Raw genomic sequence first — 19066 nt, forward strand, 5'->3', positions numbered from 1 at the left:
CTGGGAAATACACGCCTCCTCTTTTGCGTTGCTGCCTCTACGGTTACTATTCCATTGGACAGTGCTGTTTCAACACCCTGGGATTTACATTTCCTTGGTAGGCAAGGGTGCTGGGTGTCTTTAGTATGGGGTTGTTGGCCATTGCTATGTTTTCTTTTGCGGAAATGACTTTTCAAGTTCTTTGCTTGTTTTACTTGTATGATCCTGGCTTGTAGTTATTCATGGATTCTGTATGCTAGGCCCTTATCAGGATATGACTTATAAATAGTCTTTATTTCTGCGATTGTCTGTGTTGGGCTTCAGACAAGCTGCTGAGGTGCCTATTTAACCATGGCCGACCAGGCCTCCAGGCTCTCCCAGCATCCCTCACTCCCTACCTGTTACTGGGCATGGCTAGCACTAGCATACCCCATCCATTGTCTACCCTCAACTTTCCAGGCCAGGGGCGGAGCTTCCTCTCCCCAAGAGGCTTTTCAATACAGAATCCTGACATTTTGGTTCCCCCTTGTCTTATGGGTGCTAATCACCCCCCCCTACCCTGGGTGGGGTCCCGGGGACAGTGAGGGAGGCTTCCATATCGCTTTGATAGTACGAGGGCCCAAGTCTGCCGGTATACTGAAAGACCCAAAATAGAGGATTCTAGAAAACTACTAGAACTCGGGAATGGGCCCGGAACAGGGCTGTGGCTGCCTCACTGTCTTCACGGAAGTCTCAGAACTCATGTCGATTACCCATTGGTCCAAAGACTGTATATAAATGCTTGCTGCTGCGCAATAAAATAGATCTGCACCTCCATGAGGGTCTCAGGAGTCTGTTTCCCAGATCTGTGGGTCCGTGATTACTCCCTTTCTCACTCCCTCCTGGATCCAGGTTCTGTACTGATTCTCTCTGCATTTTGTCTCTCCTCTCTCGCTGCAGACAAGCTTTCTCTCTCTTGACCACCCCCCCCCCGACCCCACCCCTCCCCACGCCACGCCATTTTTCTCTCTCCCTCTGCATGGCTATTTCTCTGACCCTCTCCTACGAGTGAGGCCAGTGGACGCGCCCCAATAAACCTGCCTTTATATTTTAATTTGGCTTGAATTGGTTGGTATATTTCAACGGCAGAGAATACGTGTCAGTCTGTTTATTATGCTCCTGGGATGAGTGAAGCCATAAAGGTTTTGCCAGAGAGGTCCCCTTGTGTCACTTCTTTCGCTCTCTCATTAGCAGTGCACACCTGACTTTGCTGTGGTAACTGCAGCCGCGTGTGCTGTGTGAAGACTCTCATCTCAGAGCTACATGTCCTCTGTGTCCTTTCTCCTATCTCCTATCTGCCCTGCCTCATAAGTGCTAGCACTTCTGTTTTCCAGCTTGGGAAACCGAGGAACAATTACTCCAGTGTTTGTCTGAGAGCCTTGCTGGACATAACAGCAGAGGCAGGATGCAAACCCAAGTTTGTCCAACTTGACAACTCGACCAGTCCGTCCACGTTTTGTTCAGTGTTGTTTTGGGGGCACTAGAGTCCCTTTATGTACTGTGAAGGATTTCTCCTCACAGGAAGGGAGGTCAAAGAAGGTCTGGGTCTCTGGAGCCGTCAAGCACTCCAACCACAGCGGCTTCCCTTTGATTCCATTCTATAATTTAGGGCTCTAGAGTCAGATTTTATTTGACAGAAATGGAAAGAGGATAATGGTGCTTTAAAAAAAAGTGTTTGAAAAAAAATCACAGCGAACCCGTGCTACTCTTGCAACGTCTCGTTAAACAGAAGTTTCAATAAAGGACACCCAGTTCTAAGCTTTGAGACAGAAAAGTAGCGTTTGTGCACACCCACACCTGCTCATGTAGTCACACATTCCCATATCCTATCTTTATCCCCCCCAATTCCTGCCAGTTTCTAGTCCGGGACAATGCCAGCCTTAGAAGGAGTTGCCTCTAAACTCCCACTCACTAGGAAAAGAAAATTAGAAGCCACACCCACACATCCCGGCATTCCCTGGCTGTCACTATCATCAGCCAGGTATGTTGCCTGTTCACCTCCAAAAGGCATCTCAGCAGCCAGGAGCAAGCCAGAGCTGCCCACCTAGAGAGTTACCACCAGCCCCTGAGAGAGGCCTTGGCTTTCTTCCCCGCCCCCCACCCCCCCACCCCGCCCCCTTCCCTAGTCATGAGGCAGAAATCCAGGAAGAGCCATCCTTGAGGACCCCGTCCCTGCCCTCGCTCCCCAGGTGAGGCCATGTCCTAAGAGAAATAGGCTTGCGGGTGAGTGTCTCTCCTCCCTGCCTGGCTGCTGGCCACGATGGAGTGGGATGGGTAAGATGAGGGGAGGGGCCATTGGACCACCCACTCCCATGGAACATTTCTTATCTTCCAGACAGAGCTTGTCTTAGTAGGGTGGTGATCTGGGCCAGGAAATTGCCCTGGCCTCCGGAAATCAGGCTTGATCTCAAGCTCTCTGCGTTTTCCTTGGTAGAAGATCCAGGGAGCTAAGGTGAGTTCTGCCTGCCATCTGTCTGTATGAGGTTCAGCCATCAGTCCCCTACAGTTGAAGAGTCTGTCGCTGGGAGGGGGAGACTTTGCAGTGGGTAGGAAGGGAGGTAGATTTTGTGTAGCTTCCTAGGACTCTATCTTGTTTTTTCTGAACGTCGTTTCGATGTGCCAATAGATCACTGCCAGATGTCTGCTCAAGTGTAGTTCAAGTGTGAGATGCCATGGGAAGGATTTAATGGTATTAACTGCTTTGGCAAGGATGGGGAAAGGAGTTCAAGACTGCGTCTGCCCGCTAGATGAGTTGGATCCAGGGGCAAAATATCCCTTCATCTTCTGTCCCTAACTTTAATTAAACACTACATAAGGAATCTTATTTGCTTATTATTCCATAGGTTCCCCAGCTGGCTATGGGTGTCTAGCAACACCAGTGCTTTCTGGTTCATTTAAGAAAGAGCCAAGGCAGACAGGGACTCACAACCCAGAGATAAAAACTGCAGAATCATAGGTGGCAGTAGGGTGTTTCAAAAGTCATCTCCAATGATTTGTCTGGGCACCACTGCTTTCCTAATTCAGCCTAAACTTCCTCCAGCTCTCTGTTGAACTCGTTGTCAGTAGCCAACCAACACTGAACTCATGGTATCAAAGAGGGCCCTAGAAAAAAAATATACCCTGGATAGCAGGTTCAGCTGCAGAGCAGCAGACCACTCTGGAAGACCTAACTCAGCCAGATCAAAGCACCTAGGTGTGGTTTTCCTTTCACCTGGAGCCTTGCTGCACACCCACACTAGTGATGCACAACTCACCCATCCAGAGTTACAACTCCAGTCCCCAGACACACAGGATGAGCGTTACCCACGGGAAGTTAGGTGCTTGGAAGTACTGGAAAACGTCCTTTCCCCACCTTTCTTCTAGGCAAAGCAACTGTAATGTATTCCCTCTTTAGCAATGGGAGAAGTCTGAGAAAGAGTAAAGTGAAGAGACAAGTCAGTGCAGCCACACCTGCCCCGTTTCCAAGACCTCAGATCATCTTTATGTGTTGTGATGCTTGGCCTTTCAGTGACACTTGATCTATTTGAGAGCATAGGGGAGAGTGGAGAAGGCCATAACCCACCCCCCCACCCCCCGCAAAACACACACACACACACACACACACACACACACACACACACACACACACACACACATACATACACCATACCACACCACATCACACCGCTGGGAAACTGCTTTTGCTATTGGCTCCATGACAGTTAAACACGCACGTCTATCTACAACACCCGTAACAATTCCTTGGGTTCTTCACTGGACATGAAATTAGCTGATAGATACCTGCAGAGCACAACAGAGAAGGGCATATGTTTGGATCAGAGTGTACGCTAGCCTCAGAAGGAGTGAGATAGCAAGGGATGAGATACCATCATGATGTGATATTTAAGATTGTCCTTGCTTTTGTTTTCTCTTTCTTTCTTCCTTTCTTTCTTTCTTTCTTTCTTTCTTTCTTTCTTTCTTTCTTTTTTTCTGAGACAGGGTTTCTCTTTGTAGCCTTTCTAGACCACACTGGCCTCAAACTCGTAGAGGTCTGCCTGCCTCTGCCTTCTGGAGCACTGGGATTAAAGGCGTGCACCACCATGCCAGGCTTTAGGTCCTTCTTACAGAAGATCCTCGGCAGACCTCAGGGATGCTGGGTTAGGTGTCCTGTGGATCCCTTTAGGATTATCTCCAGGATCCTGTATCGGGTTTCAATAAGAAGAAAATACAGTTTTACACTTGAGGATATACATAATTAAAGTGCCAAACAGGAAATTATTCTTTTGTTCAACATGAAAGGAGCCGCTCCCCCCGCCCCCAAAGCCCTGCTCTTATTACTGAAACCTTATAGCACAGGCTGCAGGCAGCATGCGGAAGACAAATAGCACACATGTGTTAAACATTCAGAATATGGTCAAAACAAACGTGCTCACTCTATTGGCTACAGCTCACCAATGACATAGAACAACAGGGAGGAACCTGGACTTGCTAACCAATCATGCTTATTAAACTTGTAAAAGATCGTTTCTCAAGAGAAATGAAGATGGTGGGCATTTACAAACTACAATAGCTCTTTGTGAACTATTATTTTGTTTCTGTTTCATAATCTTTTTTCTTCATCAGTACAGTGCTCTGGTTCTGTTTTCAGAAGCCTGTATTCATGCCGAAGTGCAAGCAGGCAGATGTGTCCTCACCTGTGTCTGTAGACTAGTCGCCTTGCCCTCAAAGCAAGCTGGCTGTGGCAATCAGCAGAGCAGGCACTTTGCTCACTGTGATTTCAACACCACAGCACTATCTGCCCTCTAATTGTTCAAATTGTTATCTGGAAAGGAGTAAGCAAGTCTCTGTAAAAATAAACAAAACTATTTAAAAGAATCACGTCTGGGAAGTTCTCTAAGAGAAACCCATACCTGTGCTCTCTGGTTTGTCATTCAAAGTGTTCCTTCTTGACCTTTTTGCTTAAAAATCTATATTAAAATGCCTTTACTACTCTTTTAAGAGTATATATATATATATGTATATATATATATACACGTAGTCACAATATTAACTGCAATGTTTGCCATTGGGGAGGAAAGTTTTAATGCTGAGCTAAAGGATTAGAAGGAGAGTTTCATTTTAATGCAGACCCCTTTGTATATTTTTAATAATTAAACAACATTTCTTGGATCCATACTCAAGGGGAAATTGATTCTTTACTCTTTGTTTGTCTCGAGACTCTTCCTCAGACAAAGTAAAGCAGAATCTATGGGTGTGGGGTTAGGAATCCTATTTTTAGACAACACACTCATGTACATCCAATGCACCACACAAAATGACTGCCAAAAAAAAAAAAAAGGAAATTTGTTTGTTATAACAAACAAAAAAGCTGGGTATGGTGGTACTTGCCTTTAATGCCAGCACTTGGGAGGCAGAGGCAGGTGGATCACTGTGAGTTTGAGGCCAGCCTGGTCTACAAAGCGAGTCCAGGCCAGCCAAGGCTACACAGAGAAACCCTGCCTCAAAAAAAAAAAAAAAAGGGAATTTTAAATATGTGGATTGGTTAGCCAGGCATGGTGGCGCAAGCCTTTAATCCCAGCATTCAGTGAGGAATGGGCAGGTGGATTGATGGGTGTTCAAGGCCACCCTCATCTACAAAGTAAGTCATTTCTAAGCAGACAGGCAGTAGACAGAAGGAAAGGCTGAGAGGGCAGCAGCATAGGATGTGGGTCTCAAGGATAAGCCCCCAGTGTACTACTTTCTATGGTATTTAGCTCCTGCCCACACCACCTACTTTTTTTTTTTTTTTTTTTTTTTTGCCACCTCTCAATAATATCATTATCTTGTGAGTTTATTAGGGGATTATTCTGGTCACTCAGGCATGGCCTTAAGACCTAATGTCTTCTGGAGAAATTGTCACAGAACATCTAGACGTGTGATTCACTGAAGTCCTGGGTATTTCTTCATCTAACAAGTTGCCAAACAAGGTTGGCTACCTCATTTACCCAACTGGCTTAGCTCGCCTGAGAAGACTTAAGAATTTGCAAGTTCTTGGAAAACTAGGATTGCTTAGCCACCCTAGTCTTATTCTCCAATAAGACTAGGCACGTGGAATTAAATAAAAATTAATTTTATTTTCTCGATGGCACTGGTTACATTTCAAGGGCCTGGTGACAACTTGCAGCTAGTTGCTATGCTGTTGGTCAAAGAAAAAAATAGAAATCTTCCCCATTACAGAAAGTTTCGTGGAGTAGTACTGAGCTTGGAGGTCACTTCATACAGTTTTCCTATAGCTAGCTTCCTTGAAAACAGCGCGCTAATCACAGACTGCGCAAGCTCATATGACGAGGGTACCAACCCAGTGACACACAGAGCCTGCTGTATTGGGAAACCTGTAGATAACTGCTTTTCAGAGTTTGAATCAGGTTTTTGTCTCTTTGCCATCAATCTGTTCATCTCCCAGGAGTGGAAGCTTAGTAGAAGTCAGGGCTTGACATGACTTTATTTAATGTATCAGCAAAACAAAACCACTTGACCCTTTCTTAAATTGTCCACTAGGCATGAGAGTCACATCCGTTTTCTTCCTTTTCTAGTATCTCCCTTGATGTGCTGCACCGCAGGCATGATGGCTGACATAGCTTGCAGCTGAGGGCATGCATGAGGGAGAGCGCCTTTTGCAATGGGCTAGTTTGCAAGTCCATTGTAACCCTACCCGGATCTACAGTTGGATGGCTCGGGTGTAGTGGTGCTGAGTCACAGAGAGGACGGCCCTCTTCTAGGGCAAAGGCAAAATAAAACCAGAAACGGGGCAAACTTCCTGTCTGGAGACCCAGTGCTGAAGGGTCTGAAGTGTGAGCCCAGTGATTTGTTCATTTCAGGAAATTTTATTGACCATCACTTCAGTTTTTGCTCCTGTGGCATTTAGCCCTGGGGGGGGGGGGGAGACACAGAGTGGAACAGAGAGAGAGGGGGGGGGAGAGAGAGAGAGAGAGAGAGAGAGAGAGAGAGAGAGAGAGAGACACGGAGAGGGAGAGGGAGAGGGAGAGGGAGAGGGAGAGGGAGAGGGAGAGGGAGAGAGAGAGGAGACAGGAGACAGGAGAGAGGAGAGAGGAGAGAGAGAGACAGACAGACAGACAGACAGACAGACAGACAGACAGACTTACTGATTTTAAAATTACAGTGTAAATGAAGATTTGTGAAGGCTGTGGCTGCTGTGTGGTGACAGTGGCTATGACGGCTCCTGGTGTTCACCGGAAGCTTCCTCTAGGGCGGCCTCCAATATGCTTCACATGGGAAATGCTAGGCAATGCTTTGGAGATCAGGGTACTGAAAGGAGCCCTGGATGAAAAGGTGACATTCTATTTCTGAATGTTTCTAAGAAAATTGGCATTTAGACAAAAACAAAGACAAAAACAACTTTTATAAGTTATTTGTAGAGAAAGAATCTTAGACTAATGAAGATGATAGATTTTCCTTCTTAAAATGATCATTCCACAGCCAGGACTACAAGAGTACACCCCTGTCTCAAAAAAACAAAACAAAAACAAAATGATCACTTCAGCCAGGTGGTGGTAGCACACACCTTTAGTCCCAGCACTCAGGAGGCAGAGGCAGGTAGATCTCTCTGAGTTGAGGCCAGTCTGGTCTACAGAGCAAGGTCCAGGACAGTTAGGGCTACCCAGAAACCCTGTCTCAAAAAACCAACCAAATAAAACAAAATATATAAATACATAACTATGATCTTTTCATTTTGGAAAATCTTGAGATTTTGAAAAACTGCAACAATAGCACACAAAGTTCCAATGGCATAGCAGGCCTCTGAGCTGAGATAAGAATCTCAACTGACATTTCTGCCAAGTGTTCAACCCGAGTGCTTTGATAAGTTAGTTAACTCATGTGTATTCTCAGGCGGGCGTCTTCAATTGCCAAGTGACAGAATAACTTGTGCCTTAGTGTTGTAAAACAGAAAGACATGAGAGACTGTGTACAAAGTGCTGAGCATGCACAGGCCATTGGTATGCTTAGTAAACACTTCTTTTTATTTTATGGATGGCATATTTGCTTTAATAATTTTTTCCTTTTTTTCTGTTTTTCTTTTTGGTTTTTCAAGACAAGGGTTTCTCTGTGTAGCTTTGGCTGTCCTGGACTCACTTTGTACACCAGGCTGGCCTTGAACTCACAGGAATTGCCTGCCTCTGCCTCCCAAGTACTGAGATTAAAGCTGTGTACCACCACTACCCAGCAACTTTAATAATTTTATGAAAGTAATACATAATGTTAAATGGACAGTGTCTACTAATGCTTATTATAATTCTATTTCTTTCTTAGGTAGAAGGAACTTTTAGAGTTCACCCCAAATCACATGGATCTACCATCTTTTTTGTCTTGAACCATTGGTGACTTTCATTCTATTTAAAAAGATAGAGGGAAGCTAGACTTGGTACACCCATTTCCTAGTCATTCAGGTTGGTTTAATAAAATAAACTGTAGTCCAAGTAGCTTAAACAACAGAATCTCATTGATTTACAGCCTTGGGTGATGGGAAGTCAAGGATCAAGGTGCCTGCCCAGTCAGTCACTCAGGATGCTCATTCCAGGCACATGCTCACATGGTGCAGAGGCAAAGCTTTCTGTGGCCTCTTCTTATAATGGCACCAATCCCATTGTGAGAGCTTCCCAAAGACCCCATCTTTAGGAGGTCCAACACATGGATTTGGGGACAAGGGACACAGATAGGCCATAGTACTCATGCAGGGCAGGAGGCAGAAATGCTCTGGTCTGGTCTGGTTTGCTGAAGGACTCACGAGCAAGGGAGGCAGTTTGGGTACCACTGTCTTAGGAGTTCTGAGGGTGGGAGCAGTGGCCTTCAGTGGAGCTACTTAATGACCTTGTGGATGAAGGGTGATGGGTTCCTCCCACCTAGAATAATGACTCATGAGACTCAAAATATTATTTTACAAATACCTAGGCCATGTAGCTAGGCTCTTCTCTGAATAGCTCATAACTTAAAATAACCCATTTAACTAATCTCTATTTTGCCATGTGGCTCGTTATATGTGCTCAGGTGCGATGCGCCTGTCCTCACATCTTGCCAGCTGGATCCCCTGTGCCTGGCTCTATCCCAGAATTCTTTCTCCTGCCAAATGTCCCACCTTCTATTTCCTGCCTCAGCTGTAGGGCCTTAGCTTTTTATTGACAGGCGATGCTTCCATACAGACACAAGAGATTCCTTTGACACGGGAACAGTAGCATTCTTTTCTGTTGAGTTACTAAAGGACCCACCACCTGTCCTGTTGTCTACAGCTGAGCTATAGAAAAGAGTAGTGAGGTAGAGAAGCTAGCATAACCAAGAAACTTCCACAGTACATGTTTTTCTTGTGTTTCTTAGTTTACTAAAGTCATGAGGGCTATTTCCATCTTCAAACAGGAAAAAGAAATCCCAAGTTTTCCAATCTTTTGTGGGGTCTATTTAGTTAATATGTGCTTCCTTCATCATTGGTTTATTGTCGTGCCTACTACCTGAATTCTTCAGAACAAGGGTTAAGAAAATAAAACATAAAAAAGCACAAGTGTGGTCTCCTCAAAGAAGAGTCACCAAGAAAAACAAAAAACAAACAAACAAAAACAAAACATTTAACTGATCACATTTGGGCTATATATTGACAATCATTTTTTGTTTTGTTTTTGTTTTTGTTTTGAGTCCTAAGAATCTAATAGATCGTTGGGTACATTTTGATTTTCTGTATTCCTTTCTGTTCCACTGAAAATACTCATAACTATAATTTGGTCTCTGTTTTACCTAAAACAGATATCAACTCAATACTGTTTGCTTGTTTTCTTACCCTACCTCTTATTTTTATGACCCTATCTCAGTAGCATGCTGTCTTGTTCTATCTCTCAGACCTGATAATAATTTACCAAGCTCAGACTTCAGGTCAATTTCAGATGCCTTTTTCAATTCCTGGGAAATGTAGCCAAGGCTAGTGGGAAATTCTGGGTCATTGCAGTCTTAATGGAAAGCCCCAAATTAAGAAGAAAGCTTTTTCTTCAGTTTGAAAACTAATGTTGGCCTTAAGACAACTGTGAAATATTCTTGGAAATTGTTCCCCCTGAGTATTTTCTGGAAAAAAAAATCATAAAGCTAATAGCGGGCAGTCTCATGGCAGAATTGTTACTTCTACCATGCTGTTAACAGAAAACATATCTCTAAGTTGTTCCCGCAGGCGCAGCTCCCAAAGCCATGCATGTCTGTAGGTTCCTAGGATTTTTCCTTCAGTTGGTAGCCAAAAGCATTACCGCTCTTGTTCTGGAATAGGGAATAATGGATCCCAACCTGTGGATCTCAACCCCTTCAGGGGTCTAATGGCTTTTTTTTCACAGAGGTCACCTAAGACCAGTTATGAAGAAGCAACAATAATAATTTTATGGCTAGAAATCAGCACCACCTGAGTAACCGTATTAAAGGGTCACAGAATTGGGAAGGTTAAGAGCCATTGCTCTAAAAGCTCTTCTTATCAGAAATCTTAGTACACGTTGAATACTTACAACCCATGTGGATTGTCTCACCTAATGCAGCCAGCACAACTGTGAATGGGGAGTTATATTACAGCCTTCATTTCACAGTCAAGGAAGCAGGTGTAAAGTTTTCCTGCCTCACACATGACCACACAAGTGGGAAGAACCAAACCCACGATTTGAAGTCAGAAACTTGACTTCAGAGAGTACGCTGTCGACCACTTTTAAAAAATGATTTTCTCTTTGGAGCCCACACATTTTCAGAAGCCAACACAAAGCTGCAAGCCAGCAGCCTGGCCACGCTAACAGTGTAGTGTGGTCCAGCTACTTGCAAGCATTTCCTCGGTCCTCTTCTCAACCTCAGAACCTTAGCAACAGTGTCACTGGGTATAATCAGCTCGGACCAGCAGCAGTAGAACGCAGGCTGAGGGTTAAAGCATCCTAACTCGTTCTTTGGCTGCTGGGCCTAATGCGTTCTCTCTGATCTTCTAGTCAAATAGCTACTTTGAAAAGAGAGCCAGGCTGATAAAAGGATGGATGCTCATATTAATGTGACTAAAAATCCAAGCGGATATAAAATCTACTCCCTGCTAAGACAGTGGTAGCAAGAGTTGTCTTTGGCAGCAGAGCCCTAGGCTGCTGTCGCTAAGCACAGTGGAGACGAGATTAAATCTCAGAACAGAAAAGAAATCACCACTCCAGCTATCCAACTGAGTTCACAAGAAAAGTGGCCTCTATGGAAACCAACTTTGAAGACACATAGCTACGCGTTATCTACTCCCTATCTGCACCCCTTTCATATCCTTTTTGCTCAGAGTTCTCTTTGAATCTTAAGAAATGGGCAGAAAAGAAGGAAAGGCAGAAAGAAGGTCACGGCAGAGATGTTGGCATCTTTCAAAACGAAGATGCAGGGATGAGCCAGAGTTGTGGGAAAATTTTGCTCTGAACATCTAAGAACTAGGTATGGTTCTGTCCAAGGAATCCACAATTTGTAAAAAATACTTGTTCCCAGGAGACCAAGTTTCCAAGAAGCCTACTTTTGTTAGAAGTAACAAAGAAAGTTCAGTTTGATTTCATCTAATTTATTTTGGGCACCTAGGAAACAAATTAGATTCTCTCAGAGTGCCCTCAAATACCATGAGCGTTCTAGAGGGGATTGGTGGAAAATGGTCAGTGACCATGGATGCATCCGAGTCAATCAGAAGCATGATGATTAAGTAATTGATTCATTCATTAATTAAAATGCAATGCCAAAAACTCAGGAGGAGGGCAGAAAATTGCCAAAGAGGGCCAACAGCTTCAACCTCAGCTGCTTTGTACACTGGCTTTGTTTCAGTTTCCTGTAGGTGGAGAAAGGCATTTCTATCCACACTACAGTGAACAACTAACCAAAGCGACTCTTCTTGAGCAAATGAATGGGAACAGTTTTTAGGATAAGGAGCTTGGTAAAAGCACAGCACCTTTCCTTATTTCTGTGAAGAATTGCTCTTTCTAGGCAGACAAGCAAAAAACTCTTGAAAAGGTATGTGATTTTGTTTTTAGTAGTAAAGAAATAGAAAGCAACTAACAAGCCAAAAAGGACAGATCTGAGGGTAATCTTTGGCAATGTGTCTCAAGCTGACTACAAAGGTACATGTGCAATTCTAGAAGGATGTCACTTTGAAACTTGATAGCTATGATCCCTTTAAAAGGCGCCACTTGTTTGTCAAGGGCCAAGTCAACCTTGGAGCTGGTTTATTAAGGAAATCAGAGCTTGCTCCATTGCCAGCATCCTTTCCTAGTCACAAGTGTGGGCAGACGCAGAAAGAGGAGAATGGAGCTTTTTCATCAGCTCACAGAGGGGTGCTGAAGTGCATCCTTTGGGGCCTTTAGGGGAAAGGCCATTCCTCTCCTCACAGAACTGTGTTCTATTCCACCCTGAGGATACTGGATTATTCTGACTTTTAAAGAAGTGGGATCTTCAACTAGAAAATCTTTTTCCCTCAGGGAACATTTGGTCATATCTAGAGACATTTTTGGTGGTCATACTAGGGATACTGGTATCATTAGACTAACCAACAGGATCAAAATACCATAGAGAATAGACTCAAATGATGAAATTGTCATCAGACCCATTACCTACAGAAGTCAGCCAAGGACTCACATCCCAAGCTTATGTAGGGTGACTGAATGTTAGAAGAAAGACTTAAATAGGAGTTAGAGTCCCCTAAGCTGGGGGCTGGGGAGATGGCACAAGGGTAAAGAAAGTCTGAGGATTTGAGTTTGAATCCCCAGTGCCTACATAAAGGCTGAGCATGGCCTTACATGTCTGCAACCCCAGCATGGGGTCGGTGGCAGAGGCAGACAGATTCTGGGAGTTTTCTGGTCAGCCACTGTCACCAAAACAGCAAGCTTTGAGTTCAATGAAGATTCAGTCTTAAGGGAGTAAGTTGAAGAATTATAGAGGGAAATACTCATTTTCCTCTTCTGGCCTGTGTGTGTGTGCATGAGTATGCTCACCGGAATACACAAGTACATACACAGGCATAACACACACACACACACACACACACACACACACACACACAGTCTCCTGATAACCAAAATTTACAGAATAGAAGTGCAATGAAGCAGTCATGCCAAGATCCAGGAAAAAAAAATCACATCTAGAACAAAACAAAACAAAACAAAGAACAAAACAACAACAACAACAACAACAACAACAACAACAACAACAAAACCCCCAAACTAATAGTTAAATCAGAATACTACAGTCACCTGACAAAGACTTTAAGACAATTATTATTTTTCAAAATCTTCCATGAGTAATTACAAATTCTCTTGAAATAAGTGAAAATAGAAAATATCACTGGAGAAGTACAAATTATAAAGCAGAATCAGTAGGAAGTAGAGAACTGAGAAACAGAATGACAGGACCAAAACATCTCTACATGAGAGCAGTGATGGAGCCAAGAGGACAAGCTGTAGAACCAGAGAGGTGAGTGGTGCCCACAGAAGCCAGCCAGTCTGAAAACCAGAGAAAAAAAATAGACTGAGGGAACAAATGGAAACTTAGCTGGACCGTCAGACATTAATAAACAACTTTTAAAAAAATCTCATTGGAGCCCCACCCTGAACAGGGAGGAAAGAAAGAATGGGATTGAAAGAACATTTGAAAAAAAAGTAAAGGTTGGCAACTTCCTAAATTAAGTGAAAGATGTAAACCTACAGAGTTAGGAAAATGAAAACTCAAATATGATTAGACCAGAGAAATTCATATCTTAGTACCCTGTCACTAAGCTTCTGAATGCTTATGACTGTTGGGGTTAACTGTGTTTGTTTCTCTTAGTTTCGGTCTTAACCTGCCTATCACACAAATAACTGAGATTCTTTCATTTGTTTATAGTGCTTTCCAATTCATTCTTGAGCAGTCTAAGTCTTTTCTTAACCCTCCATGTTAGCCTGACCCTATGTTTGCCAAAAATCTCCAAGTTACTTGATCTTAAGTTCTTTCTTTGCTCCAGCTGAATCTTCTTCATCTCCCCGGCACCTCGGCCTGTGTCCGAGGCCCTTGCTTTCTCTTCTAACTCCTCCTCCCCTTCCTGGCAGGAAGTCCAGCCCTATTCTCTGCTCTGCTCAGCAATTGGCTGTAAACTGATTTATTGGCATACAAGGGGGACAATTGGGGACCAGAATTTATACAACACCAAGACAGGAGATTCCCGGAACAAGCCTTGCCACCAGATATGGAGGATACAGAAATCAACATTTGAATTACACAATAACCTTATGTCAACATATGACAAGGTCTTTAAAGGCAGCCAAAGAAAATGATATGGTAACCAAGGAATGAAAATGAAATAATTGTACATTTCTACCTGGAGCCACAGGGGCCAAAAGGAAAAAACATGTGGCATTTAAAATGTGTTCAAGGATTCATTCAACTTCACAAGTGAATTATTCAGACATAAAATACAGAGAGCCCAAGCTGGGCAGTGGTGGCACATACCTTTAATCCCAGCACTTTGGAGGCAGAGGCAGGTGGATCTCTTTGAGTTCAAGGCCAGCGTGGACTACAAAGCAAGTCCAGGACATCCAAGGTTACACAGAGAAACCCTGTCTGGAAAAACCAAGAAAAAAGAAATACAGAGAACCCACTCCTAGGAGTTGTCTTCTGACCTTCACATGTGCACTGTGGCACCAGAAGGGTATTCAAACACATTCAAATACATGTATGCAAGAAGGGAATTTAAAACATCAGGGAGACAGTAAACGAGACCGTATGAAAATCAGAAATAACTGACAGGAGCAGGAGGGATACTGGACACCGAGTTTCCCACTCACTGCCCAGCTCCCAAATAGGTGGAAAACTCAAGCCCTGAGGACAAGGAGTGGACTACTTATAGTGTTAATTCAGCAGCATTCACCAAAAGGTTGAAGTAAAGATGGGGACAGGGAGATGGGGATAGTATGGAGGATGAGTAGGTTAACCAAAACTATGGGTGTTTGAAGCCTTTCAGAATGAACTAGTTTGTAAGTTAATAAAACACTATAATGCATAGTAAAGATTGTTGAGCAAAAGTACACTCCAAGAGTAGACAGTGTGTCTCCCGGAGACTGGATGAATTACTAAATGAAAAATCTCAATACTAGACACAGGATACCTCCCTATGAGCTTTTGATCAGAGAAGCCCAGAAAAAACACAAAGCAATGCAGGTTATTGCTCTTGATCTTGGTTACCCAACTTAACTAGACAGTAAGACCATATTGCTGAAGATATCACTAACTTTGGATGCAGGACATAGAAATTAACTCTGACTCACCAGAGAACTCTGTCTTGCTGGCTAGCTTATGTGGTGTCAAACTTCGCTGTGCAGGGTTCTGGGGCAGAAAATATATAAATGACCCCACTCAGCCCTGGACCCTGCGTGATACAATACAGACTTACTCTGCGAGGTACTTTCACTGTTGCCATAGTGGCATACAGGTTACAGGATTAACCAAGCACATTCTGATTGGATAGGAGGCTTGTGCCACAAGATGGATTTCAAACTTGGCTAAAATCTCATTGCTGGGAAAGTCATAGACCTCAAAGGAGAACCTATTGTTGTTATGTTAAATGGACTTGCTGTCAAACTGCATTCCAAATATCTAAGCTTATAACCAAAGGTTTGTCTTGCTCTGAACTTTGGTTAGAGAAACTTTTTTTTTGTTTTGTTGTTTTGCAGTAGTTGATTCCAAGACACACAGTCAAAATAAGAAGCATACATAGCTATAAGCACACCCATGTTGTAGTTCACTTAGAAGTATGGCTTAATAAATGTTTATTATTAGACTATAAATATTATGGTGGTATTTTCTAACCTGCTATCAACCAATGAAATACAGATACCTGTTATATTTTAAAATAGCCTTGGTTCACCTGGGGCAGGGCCAATATTAATCTCCTAAACTATCTCCCATATCTCTCTGGCCCCATCACATGCCATCTGCTCCTAATAATTTCTGCCGAGCTACCTCCCATCTGTAACCCCAAATACTTGCTAAGGTTTTTCATCTGAGCCAAATCTCCATCCATGCCAGCCATGTGCTTCCTCTCCACCTCCCCCATGGCAGAGGCCTCCTTCCTTCACTTTCTCTATCTCCTTCCCAAGATCCTCTTCTGGTCTCTGACAGATTCCTTTCCCAAGAACCTCACTGTCCCAAAGCCTGCAGACCTTGGCCACGCCTATCCCATTTTCCATGCCCAGGTGTATTGACTTTTTATTGGTCAAAGAAGAATAAGTTCTTAAGCAAGATTACAAACATTTTGGGGTATGTGAGTCTGCTCATTTGGGCAGCAACCAGACCAACTTCCAACACTCCCATATGGCTGAAATATCTATGTGAACCTATTCACATCCATGGCTTAGGAAACATTCCAGAACAGTGGGCAGAAAGGATGAGAACAGCTGTAAAATGAAGGTTTCTTGAGATTACACGGCTGATGAACTTATTAATTCACAACAGCTGTGGTCACTTGCACAAGACTGGCACAAGATCAAGCCATTCAAAATTCCAACACATATGGGGAGGGGCCCCCGAGACTCCACCCACAGAGGGGAAAATACTAGTTCTAGATGATTGCTGAGGGGAAGAGTGTCACTCTCCTTCAGTGTCATGGCCTACAAGAGGTTGCCCAAGTCCTAGAGGTCAGCTCCATCCCTGTTTGCATATGGGCAGCACTAATTGAACTCAGGGGGTTATATTTAAAAAAAAAGGTGATCATGAACTTGGAAAGGAGATGTGATGGTGGGCATAGGGGAGGTAGCTGGATATGATTAAAATACATTGTATAATGTATGAAAACTTCAAACAATAACTGAGTGAAAAATACTACAGGGGAGAGGGATGGGGGGAGACAATACCTCACTGACCACCAGGTGCAGAAGAGTCAGAAATAGCAAACTGAAGCTTAAGATTAGCACAGCAACCAGAAAGTTTTATTTGACAGTTTTACAGGCTTTCCCTGTTTGGTCATAAGCCTCACCTTATTTGCATGCCCACACTGGGCTGACCCTTACCAAGTGGATTCTTGGAAAATCAGGTTACTTAAGGCTTCAATACCAACCCTTCCTCCACTGGTGGACTCAACAGAGGAGACATATGAGGACTTTAGAGCCAAGCCTATGGTTGGTGACAAGAGACAGTCTCTAGCCAACAGCCACTTCAATTATGCATAGAATAAGAGTAATTCTTCTCTTGTAAATTCTGCTTAGTAATTAAAAGATGTGGCACCAAATGAGACAAGACTACTATATTTAAAAATAGGAACAATAAAGGGGGTTAAATGGAAGGACAGAAGGAGCGATCAAGAGATTGGACTGACTGGTAGCAAACGCTTTATTTCCTGATCTAAATTCTTAATGTGAGTCAGTCTGATGCTTGTAAACAAGATGAGTTCTTTGTACCTCCAGCTCCAAGGGTCCCCGAGAGACTTCTAACAGTGATTCCATCTCCTCTCGAGGACTCTGGGAGCACACACAGCCCTGCATTCCACCCCAAAGCAAAGAGCTGGAGAGCAGCAAAGAAGGACCATCTGAACCAGTGTCCTCAGTGCAGCAGGCAGAGGGAAGCTGGAGAGAGTCATTAACTTTAAAAAAGAAAAAAACAAAAAACAAAAACCAAGTATCAAGTGCCTGTGTCTTTCAATGTCAGCTTAATTTGATGACTAGAAATGCACACATGTCCTTTTCAAAACAGACTTTAGAAGGTTATCAGAGGCTATAGATTTTTAAGAGACAGCATTTATATTGGCCACCCAGAGAACCATGCACTCTTGGTTGTGGTTAAAATACAGCTCCATGGGCTAGCATGCCAGTCCAATTCATTTCTTAGCAACAGATAAGAGCTCTTAGGGTTGTGGAACTCCTCCCTGGGAGATACTGATCTCCCTGGATTTTGACTTCAGCTGCACATCATATTCTCTCTCTCTCTCTCTCTCTCTCTCTCTCTCTCTCTCTCTCTCTCTCTCTCTCTCTCTCTCTCTCTCTCTCTCTCTCCCATGCTAGAATAATTATCCTTTCAGAGAGAGCTACTATAGAAGAACACAAAGCGATACAGGTTCAGAGGCTCCAGGGGATTGGAAGAGTATGCAAAACACACTGGGTGATGCTAACATAGTAACTGTAAGCCTAACACCCCCTTGGTGATTATCAGTAACACATGATGGCTATGTTCACAACAAATCCTTATAAGCACCTAGAATTAGCCTGCCACCTGCTTGGGCCAGAGGTACAGAGGTGTGTCAGACATTTTGAGTAAATAAGTACACAAGCTCCCACTCAAATCTGGGTCCCCTCCTTCCTTCCTCCTCCTGTCTTTTCACTGTGACTGAACATTGGTCCTATATTTATTAGGAAGAACTGTTGCTCTCACTATCATCTGTAACTTACCTGTTGCCATGAGTTCCCCCTGAAGACACCAGATGGGTCAGACCCCACCGCCAGGCTCACTATCCCTTTGGCTGTACCAGTTGCATTCCTGAGGAGGCCCCTCATGTAAAGAAAGGTTGAATGGTGAGACTGATGAAGCTAAGATAAGAAACGTTCTTATGTGGGTGGCCGTGAGATGACTGTAATCTTTTTCTTCTCCTGTACAGTGACTGAGTTTCTGATGATTTCCTCAATGCTTTCAACTCTACTTCAATCTTTGGTATATTTTAAATGGTAGAATAATATGCAGCATAATTCAATGCATATTCCCATTTTAGCACTTATCACATCTTGTTGTACGTTCTTGTTTACATATCTGTCTCCTCCACTTGGCTGTGAGCTCTCCAGGACTTAGTCTATGATTTAACTCATCTTAGGTTCTGTCTCCTCCTCTGTACACAGCAGCTAAAGGCTCTGAATATAATAGGTTTTTAATGAATGAGTCAGCTTTGAGAGGCTCAATAGCCAAACACACCTGCTATTCATATATACATTTATGTAAAAGTAACTTTATTCTCCTGATGTAATTGTTGTGTTGGAAGTAATTGTCTCCTGATATAATTGTCCTGATGTAATTACGGCCTCCATCTGCTAACGTAGGCTAGTCCTGGAAGTTTCTAGAT

The 19066-nt window shown here is 43.4% G+C and overlaps 1 protein-coding gene across 3 annotated transcripts in view; it reads left to right on the forward strand.

Moving 5' to 3' along the window:
- Positions 1 to 2009: 2009 nt before the first annotated feature.
- The window catches only part of ADTRP (androgen dependent TFPI regulating protein), a 95093-nt gene continuing 78036 nt past the window's right edge, over positions 2010 to 19066 (forward strand). Inside the window, exons 1-2 of one of the 3 annotated variants that reach the window (XM_084796198.1) lie at positions 2010 to 2241; positions 2354 to 2470. The gene's annotated coding sequence lies outside the window, so the exon portion shown is untranslated. The remainder of the gene's footprint in view (positions 2242 to 2353; positions 2471 to 19066) is intronic. The other 2 variants (XM_084796199.1, XM_084796201.1) reach the window with 2 other exon arrangements.

This window comes from Acomys minous (genome assembly GCF_964271855.1).
Source record: "Acomys minous genome assembly, chromosome: 9".
NCBI classification, from domain to species: Eukaryota; Metazoa; Chordata; class Mammalia; order Rodentia; family Muridae; genus Acomys; species Acomys minous.